The following is a 9486-nucleotide window of genomic DNA, read 5'->3' as shown; positions in this document are numbered from 1 at the left end:
TTTACCTTTCCCATGCATTTCCCATCATTTTCCATGGTTGAATCATGTGATTTGAGGATGATTTCAATTCTGGTCATATGGGTTTAGAGAGAGAAAGTTGTTAGATAAATTTGATTTTGAGCTATGTTAGTGTTTAGTGTTAGTGTAGCATGTTTATGAGTAAAACAACAAGAAAAATATTTATCTTCTCCATGATTTTCCCTAGGCCGAATCTAGCCAATGGTATGTGAGGATGAGGTTGACTTTATTTTAAGAGAATTGGGTGGAAAAATGATGAATTATGAGGTTGGAAATTAAATGGGAATTTTCGGTGCAATAAATTGAAATTTTTACCCACTAGGGGTAAAATCGTAATTTATAGTCCGAACTGATAAATTGGACCAAATTCACAGTCATTGAGGTATTGTGGATATAATTGGCTAATTGAAATTGAAATAGATGGAATTGGAGTCGAATTGGGGATTTTAGGACTTTACACCGTGTATAGGCGAGTTAGGTCAGACACTGCAATTAAGCGATTGTTTAAACATTTCAAATCCTATCTAGTGCATACGCATGGATAAGAGCCTGAAATAATTTATGATAAATTGACACAATTTATTGAATTTTGTGTCATAGATTATGGATAGGTGGTGAGTCAATTGTTTCGGGTAAGAGACTGCACCCGAGGGCGGAAGATAAGAGTATTTCTACTCCTAATACTGTGAGTAAACTTATTATCGTCTTAATTATCTAGAGTAGTTTTATACAACTGTGTGATTTTATGGAAAATGAGTTTAAATGGTAAATTGCTATGTTTTAAGAGAAATTGTAATTTTATAAAATGATTTTATAAATTTTCTAGAAAATCGAATATTGGTTTTGAAAATAGAGTAATTGGAGACTGCTAGTTTGTGTTGCAAATTTATGGTTTTGAATTGAATGGCTTATGACAATAAATGAGCATGAATGGCTAAATTGATTTCGGTGTTAGAATTATTTATACTGTGTATTAAGCCTTGAGAGGCTAGGTTGCGATAAATTGCCATGTCATGCTAGAATGAATTTTATTGATTGGTGGATTATATATTAATTATTTACCGCAGAGGGGGTTCCGTGGACCAGCCTATTAGAGGGGCACGGTAAACTCCATTATATTATTACCTCGAACGGAGAGGCGCGTAGGGTATCTCCTGGAGTATAGCTTAGGGTTCACTTCACGCCAAACCACCACGTGAAAAGGAACTCAGCCAACGCCAAGGAACGGCTGTATTTTCTCAAACTAAAAATATATTTTAAGTGTATACGAAATTTTAACAGCCTTGACGGACTCGGTTGGATGCCCTGCGCAAGGTATCACCGAGTATGAGTTTTGGCACGAGCCAAAGTTTTAAGAAATTCATAAGCCAAGTTGATTACTCGATTTTATATGGATTGATTTTATTTGGTTGAAATGAACTGAAAGGTAATGAAATTACAGTATGATGACTTATTTTAATTGTCTCCATTTACTCGGCTTTAGATGCTTTAGATGGTATCTGTTTACTCACCGGGATTATAAAATCTCACCCCTTCTTCCTATACATTTTTCAGGCTCAGGACAGTTTGTAGATAGTCGAATAAGACGAGAACTAAGCTCGGAACTGCATTATAGAAAGTAAGAGTTCACAGTCTTACATCCTCTTGGTCAATTGGAGCCCACGTGTCATTGCAGATCAAAACTTATATTTTGGTTATCTGTATTTCTATTCATACAATTTTTACTTTACTTTCATGTGCGAAAAATTATTTACGAATATTTCTATAAAAATTTATTTTATGAGAAAATAGAATATTTTATTTATTATTTTTGAATAGTACTAGTTGTCAACAATTTGCTTTCAAATGAACGTTTTAGATACTTAATTGTTTTTAAATCATTAAATATATATTTTCTGCTTGCCTACTACATTTTTAGCAAGTTTTGAGATTTTTGACAAAAAATTACGAAAATACCCCTGTGAGCCAGAAAATAATATTTTATTGTTCTTATTTAAAAATGACTTATGATTTTTTTGAAATGCGAGATTTAATAACTGTTGTTCACCGAGGAGATGCGAAAGTTGATGCTAAGCCTTGCGAGGTTTCAATCGACATTCGGGGTGAAGAATGTCTGTCGAGGCCTTGCGACAGTTGTCACGGGCCCGATGGGGAGTTCCGGGTTATGACAACAATAAATTTGAGAAATGCTGTAGACAGTGAGCAAATTATGTGTGGGGTGGTATATGTATCGTGAATTCATTACACCATATGGAAAGGATGCTTTAAGGTGGGATTTCATGAATGATGATGAAAGTCAAAAGATGACATGAGTTGAAAGTATTAACTTGACTTAGTGAAATACCCCATACTTTGATATGGTGATAAATAAAGTTGATCAAATGCAAATTGAGGTCAATTAAAATGTTTAGAAGTGATAAAAGACGAAAGGAGTAGTTTAGGATAAAATGTTTCGCAAGTGAGAAAATAATAATAAAATAATAATAATTTTATCGGAGGAGAATTTGTGAGATAAAAGGCGATTTGGAAGTCAAGTGAGGCATAATAAGGTATTTTTGGTACCAAGGAGACAAGATAAAATTTTTAGAATAAAATAATATTTTATTAATAAAATAATATTAAAATATTAATATTTAGCCGGATGTCAAAGTCAATCAAGAAGGAGGATCATATGGTTGATCCAAGTGGGGGAGAAGATGACAAGCCCGACTCTACAGAAATATTTGTGATGACATACATGTGGTGGATAGCATGTTTACATGCTAAGAGAGTCTTGAAAAATTTACAAAAGTCGGTATTGTACCTAGAGGTACAATAAAGTTGATTTAAGCCTCGAACTAGATCAAATAGAGAATTTACAATGAAATTAAGAATTTTAAAGTCCCATAATGGGTTAATATGGTGATTCGGAGTTCGAGGATCAATTTGGAGTCAAATTGAAATTTTCGCTATCCAGGGGCAAAATGGTCATTTGCCACCTAGGGACAAAATGGAAATTTTTAGAAAATATTTTTGGCCCCATTTGACTTATTGGAGTAAGATTTGAGGTTTAGAAGTGAAAAATTTTAATTTCGGTATAATTTGGAGTAAAAGGGTAAAATGGTAATTTTACCATTCGGAATCGAAAATTTAATTTTTTGAAAGGATTTTGATCAAATTTAATTATTTGGAGTGTGAAATGAGTATGAGGAGTGAAAATTATGCATTATGGAAAATTTTCAATTTTTGGAGTAAAAATGTAATTTTTGAAAAGTTCGGGGGCAAAAGTGTAATTTTGAAAAATTTGCTCCACCAAAACTTTGGAAAAATCTGAAAATTTCACTTAAGACTTGGATAAGTCAAAGGGAATGCATGGTGAAAAAAATAGGACAAGTGGATGGCTAGAAAAAAAATTGAATTAATAAAATATTTAAAATATGAATAAAATAATATTATTTCATTAAACAATAAAAAGGCATAAAAAAAAAAATCAGCCCACCCATTCTTCTTCTTCAACATTCGGCCAAGCAAGAAACAAGAGAGAGAAAGGAGAAAACAAAACCCTAGAGAGAGAAAATCAAAGAAAAAGTGTGAATTTTCAAGAAAATTAAGTGAAAAAGGTGAGATTTTTTTCTATTAAGCTTGAGTTTTCTTATTCCCAAGCATTTCTCTTTATTTTCCATGATTAAATTACATGTTTTCATGATGAATTCAATTCTGAAAAAATGGGTTAGGAGAGAGAAAGTTGTTGGATTTATTTGATTTTAATTTATGTTAGTGTTTTTAGTTAGTTTAGCATATTTAGAAACAAAACAACAAGAAAAGAATTTATTTTCTCCCCCAACCATTAATGGCTGAATTTACCATGTAGTGAGTGAGGATGAGTTTGATTTTATTCTAGGAGAATTGGTTAAGGAATAATGAATTATAAGCCTAGAAAAATAATGGGAATTTTCGGAGCAAAAATATGAATTTTTACCCACTAGGGGTATTTTCGTAATTTGCTGTTGGGACTGATAATTTGCATCACACTGAGGGACATTAAGTTAATTTGGGTGCAATAGAGGTATAGAAACTGAAAAGAATTAAATTGGAGTTTAAACGAACCCGTTAGGAATTTAATCGGGTGATAAGACGAATTAGGTCAATACCGGGTTTAGATAGTTACCAGCGCATTTTTGCATTCCATATCATGCATTGGTAGTCTAAATTAGTTTAATTTTGATTTAGTACCAACTTAGTGAAATTCTCGATTTTTGTACTGTGTCAAGGTGGTGAGTCCTCCAATAAAGGCAAGAAAATTGCATCCGAGGACCAGTAGACAGAGTGCTTCGAAAGTCTGCATTCTAGACATTGTGAGTAAACTTATTATCGTCTTAATTATCTAGAGTAGTTTTATACAACTATGTGATTTTATGAAAAATGAGTTTAAATGGTAAATTGTTATGTTTTAAGGGAAATTGTGATTTTATAAAATGATTTTATAAATTTTCTGAAAAATCGAATATTGGTTTTGAAAATAGAGTAATTGGAGACTGCTAGTTTGTGTTGCAAATTTATGGTTCTGAATTGAATGGCTTGTGACAATAAATGAGCATGAATGACTAAACTGATTTTGGTGTTATAATTATTTATACTGTGTATTCAGCCTTGAGAGGCTAAGTTGCGATAAATTGCCATGACATGCTAGAATGAATTTTATTGATTGGTGGATTATATATTAATTATTTACTGCAGAGGGGGTTCTGTGGACCAGCCTATTAGAGGGGCACGGTAAACTCCATTATATTTTTACCTCGAACGGAGAGGCGCGTAGGGTATCTGCTGGGGTAAAGCTTAGGGTTCACTTCACGCTAAACCACCACGTGAAGGGGAACTCAGCCAACGCCAAGGAACGGTTGTATTTTTCTCAAACTAAAATATATTTTAAGTGTATACAAAATTTTAATAGCCTTGGTGGACTCGGTTAGATGCCCTGCGCAAGGTATCACCGAGTATGAGTTTTGACACGAGCCAAAGTTTTAAGAAATTCATAAGCCAAGTTGATTACTCGATTTATATGGATTGATTTTATTTGGTTGAAATGAACTGAAAGGTAATGAAATTACGGTATGATGACTTATTTTAATTGTCTCCATTTACTCGGCTTTAGATGCTTTAGATGGTATCTGTTTACTCACTGGGATTATAAAATCTCACCCCTTCTTCCTATACATTTTTCAGGCTCAGGACAGTCTGTAGATAGTCGAGTAGGACGAGAACTAAGCTCGAAACTGCATTATAGAAAGTAAGAGTTCACAGTGTTACACCCTCTTGGTCAATTGGAGCCCACGTGTCATTGCAGATCAAAACTTATATTTTGGTTATCTGTATTTCTATTCATACAATTTTTACTTTACTTTCATGTGCGAAAAATTATTTACGAATATTTCTATAAAAATTTATTTTATGAGAAACTAGAATATTTTATTTATTATTTTTGAATAGTACTAGTTGTCAACAATTTGCTTTCAAATGAACGTTTTAGATACTTAATTGTTTTTAAATCATTAAATATATATTTTCTGCTTACCTACTACATTTTTAGCAAGTTTTGAGGTTTTCGACGAAAAATTAGGAAAATACCCCTATGAGCCAGAAAATAATATTTTATTGTTCTTATTTGAAAATGACTTATGATTTTTTTGAAATGCAAGATTTAATAACTGTTGCTCACCGGGGAGATGAGGAAGTTGATGCTAAGCCTTGCGGGGTTTCAATCAGCATTCGGGGTGAAGAATGTCTGTTGAGGCCTCGCGGCGGTTGTCACGGGCCCGATGGGGAGTTCCGGGTCGTGACACTTAGTGCGTATGACAAGCAAAGAAAAGGTACCTATGCTTATGGAACTCATGATATATGCCTAGAAGGGAAACCCAATGGTTGAGGATGATTAATGTAGTGATCTTGAATGTAGACAAATAGCTTTGATGAGGAAATTTCTAGTAGTCACAGTGCCGCAGCATTGACTGTCCAGTGCTGCAATGCTCCGAATGCCTCATGTCTATGATGCATGAGCAAGATGGGAGTGGCACGATAATGAGCTTACAAGTTGAATTATGATCATTGGTCATTGAGCTTTTTTATTTGGGAGTTTTAAATGTTCTGGAAAATGTCTACCTGAATGAATTGAAAGGTTTCTTTATCGCCTTGTATATGGGCATATAATTAAAAGAGAAATTGAAAGATTCTTGAGATGGCTACATTGAAATAAGATACCAAGTGATGAAGTGTGAATGAAGGATTATAAGGGTGGTATAAAAAACGAGTTTATATAGAATATCGTTATGAGAATTTACAATTCTTGTCTTGACTCAGTTAAATGAAAAGGGTTAGTAACAACACGAGGCCAATTGTGTGGCACCCTAGAAACCTATGAAGATGAGTTGGGGATTGAATGGATGAGTACGTATTTATATACCTTTAAGAATAAGTGCACGTCTATAGAACGATATGCTCGAGATATTAAGGAGCAAATAAAAGATTAAGTGTTTCAGGAATGCACAAACATCTTTGAGAAGAAATTTCTAATCATGCACGGCAAGTATAAAATGTAAGATTTTTAAAACTTGATGAGGAGCCTAACGGCTAAGTCACAGGTTAAGTGATCACATGCTGTGAGACATAAGTTTAAGATAGGTATCCCTAAGGAAATACTCAAGAGGAGTTCTGCTATGGATTTTGTGAAAGCAAGCATTAAGTTATGTGGCTATACAGAGGAAGCCGTAAGCTGGAAGTGAAATTCGTATTGACATTGAAAAGTACTTAAGGAGAACCTTATTTCAAGTCTTGCAGTTTAAGTACAACTGCAGATTGGTCTAGGAAGAGTGATGTTACATTAGTATGGAAGAATAGAACAAAGGATGATTGAAGATAATTTGGATAATGAAGCCTAATAATGAAAACTTCCTAAGGTAGTATGGAAATTGGAATTCGAAAATGCTTAAGGCATGCACGATTCGAATGATTCAAGGTTGAGAAGTTTGGCAAGGAGCGAACTTGTCACGACCCGGAACTCCCCATCGAGCCCGTGACAACCGCCGCGAAGCCTCGACAAACATTCTTCACCCCGAATGTCGATCGAAACCTCGCAAGGCTCTCGTATTAGCTTTAGCATCTCCCCGGTGAGCAACAGTTATTAAATCTCGCATTTCAAAAAAATCATAAGTCATTTTCAAATAAGAACAATAAAATATTATTTTCTGGCTCACAGGGGTATTTTCGTAATTTTTGTTGAAAACCTCAAAACTTGCTAAAAATGTAGTAGGTAAGCAGAAAATATATATTTAATGATTTAAAAACAATTAAGTATCTAAAACGTTCATTTGAAAGCAAATTGTTGACAACTAGTACTATTCAAAAATAATAAATAAAATATTTTATTTTCTCATAAAATAAATTTTTATAGAAATATTCGTAAATAATTTTTCGCACATGAAAGTAAAGTAAAAATTGTATGAATAGAAATACAGATAACCAAAATATAAGTTTTGATCTGCAATGACACGTGGGCTCCAATTGACCAAGAGGACGTAAGACTGTGAACTCTTACTTTCTATAATGCAGTTCCGAGCTTAGTTCTCGTCCTACTCGACTATCTACAAACTGTCCTGAGCCTGAAAAATGTATAGGAAGAAGGGCTGAGATTTTATAATCCCAGTGAGTAAACAGATACCATCTAAACTATCTAAAGTCGAGTAAATGGAGACAATTAAAATAAGTTATCATACCGTAATTTCATTACCTTTCGGTTCATTTCAACCAAATAAAATCAATCCATATAAATCAAGTAATCAACTTGGCTTATGAATTTCTTAAAACTTTGCCTCGTGCCAAAACTTATACTCGGTGATGCCTTGCGCAGGGCATCTAACCGAGTCCGCCAAGGCTGTTAAAATTTTGTATACACTTAAAATATATTTTTAGTTTGAGAAAAATACAGCCGTTCCTTGGCGTTGGCTGAGTTCCCCTTCACGTGGTGGTTTGGCGTGAAGTGAACCCTAAGCTTTACCCTAGGAGATACCCTACGCGCCTCTCCGTTCGAGGTAATAATATAATGGAGTTTACCGTGCCCCTCTAATAGGCTGGTCCACGGAACCCCCTCTGCAGTAAATAATTAATATATAATCCACCAATCAATAAAATTCATTCTAGCATGACATGGCACAATTTATCGCAACCTAGCCTCTCAAGGCTGAATACACAGTATAAATAATTATAACACCAAAATCAGTTTAGCCATTCATGCTCATTTATTGTCATAAGCCATTCAATTCAAAACCATAAATTTGCAACACAAGCAGACAGTCTCCAATTACTCTATTTTCAAAACCAATATTCGATTTTCCAGAAAATTTATAAAATCATTTTATAAAATTACAATTTCTATTAAAACATAGCAATTTACCATTTAAACCCATTTTCCATAAAATCACACAGTTGTATAAAACTACTCTAGATAATTAAGATGATAATAAGTTCACTCACTGTTCTAGGAGTCGATGTACTCCTAATCCCAGTCTCCAAGCACAATCTCTGTACTTTTACCAGTGTACTTTGCTCACCACCTATCCACAATGTACAATACATAATTCACCACATCAATACTTGACTATTATAAAATCAATTCAGGCTCGGTATATATGCATGATATGATATACAACTTATCCGACTACCGTTTAAATGCGGTGTTGACCTAATTCGGCCTATTATCTCCAATTTAACTCCAATCAATTCTTCTCACTTTTTACACTCCAATTATAACGAAATTACCTCCATGACTGTGAATGAGATTCAATTTATCAGTCTCGGTAGCAAATTACGAAAATACCCCTAGTGGGTAAAAAATCATATTTTTGCTCCGAAAATTTCCATTATTTTTCTAGGCTCATAATTCATCATTTCTTAACCAATTCTCCTAAAATGAAAATCAAATTTATCCTCACTCAACACATGATAAATTCGGCCATTAATGATTGTGGGAGAAAATAAGTTCTTTTCTTGTTGTTTTGTTTCTAAATATGCTAAACTAACTTAAAACACTAACATAACTTAAAATCAAATTAATCTAACAAGTTTCTCTCTCCTAACCCATTTTTTCAGAATTGAATTCATCATGAAAACATGTAATTTAATCATGGAAAATAAAGAGAAATGCTTGGGAATAAGAAAACTCAAGCTTAATAGAAAAAATCTCACATTTTTCACTTAATTTCCTTGAAAATTCACACTTTTTCTTTGATTTTCTCTCTCTAGGGTTTTGTTTTTATTTTCTCTCTCTTCTTGCTGGTTTGGCCGGCCATGGGGTGGAAGATGGGCTGATTTTATGCCTTTTTATAAAGAAATAATAAAATAATAAAGGTATGACACATGGCATCATGTCATTGGCCCGTTTTTAAAATTTTAAAATTTTAATCCTTTTTATCTCCACCACACAATTAGTCAATGGTCAAA

At 33.6% G+C, this 9486-nt stretch overlaps 1 long non-coding RNA gene across 1 annotated transcript; it reads left to right on the top strand.

Moving 5' to 3' along the window:
* Positions 1–3491: 3491 nt before the first annotated feature.
* Positions 3492–5401, top strand: LOC148763172 (uncharacterized). The gene is made up of 3 exons (XR_016026031.1): positions 3492–3617; positions 4269–4352; positions 5221–5401. It is a non-coding gene; the product is annotated as an uncharacterized LOC148763172 (long non-coding RNA).
* Positions 5402–9486: the final 4085 nt, after the last annotated feature.

The sequence above is a fragment of the Theobroma cacao genome, chromosome 4, assembly GCF_053813885.1.
Source record: "Theobroma cacao isolate CCN51 chromosome 4, ASM5381388v1, whole genome shotgun sequence".
Lineage (NCBI taxonomy): Eukaryota > Viridiplantae > Streptophyta > Magnoliopsida > Malvales > Malvaceae > Theobroma > Theobroma cacao.
This window is presented reverse-complemented; position numbering and strand designations above follow the sequence as displayed.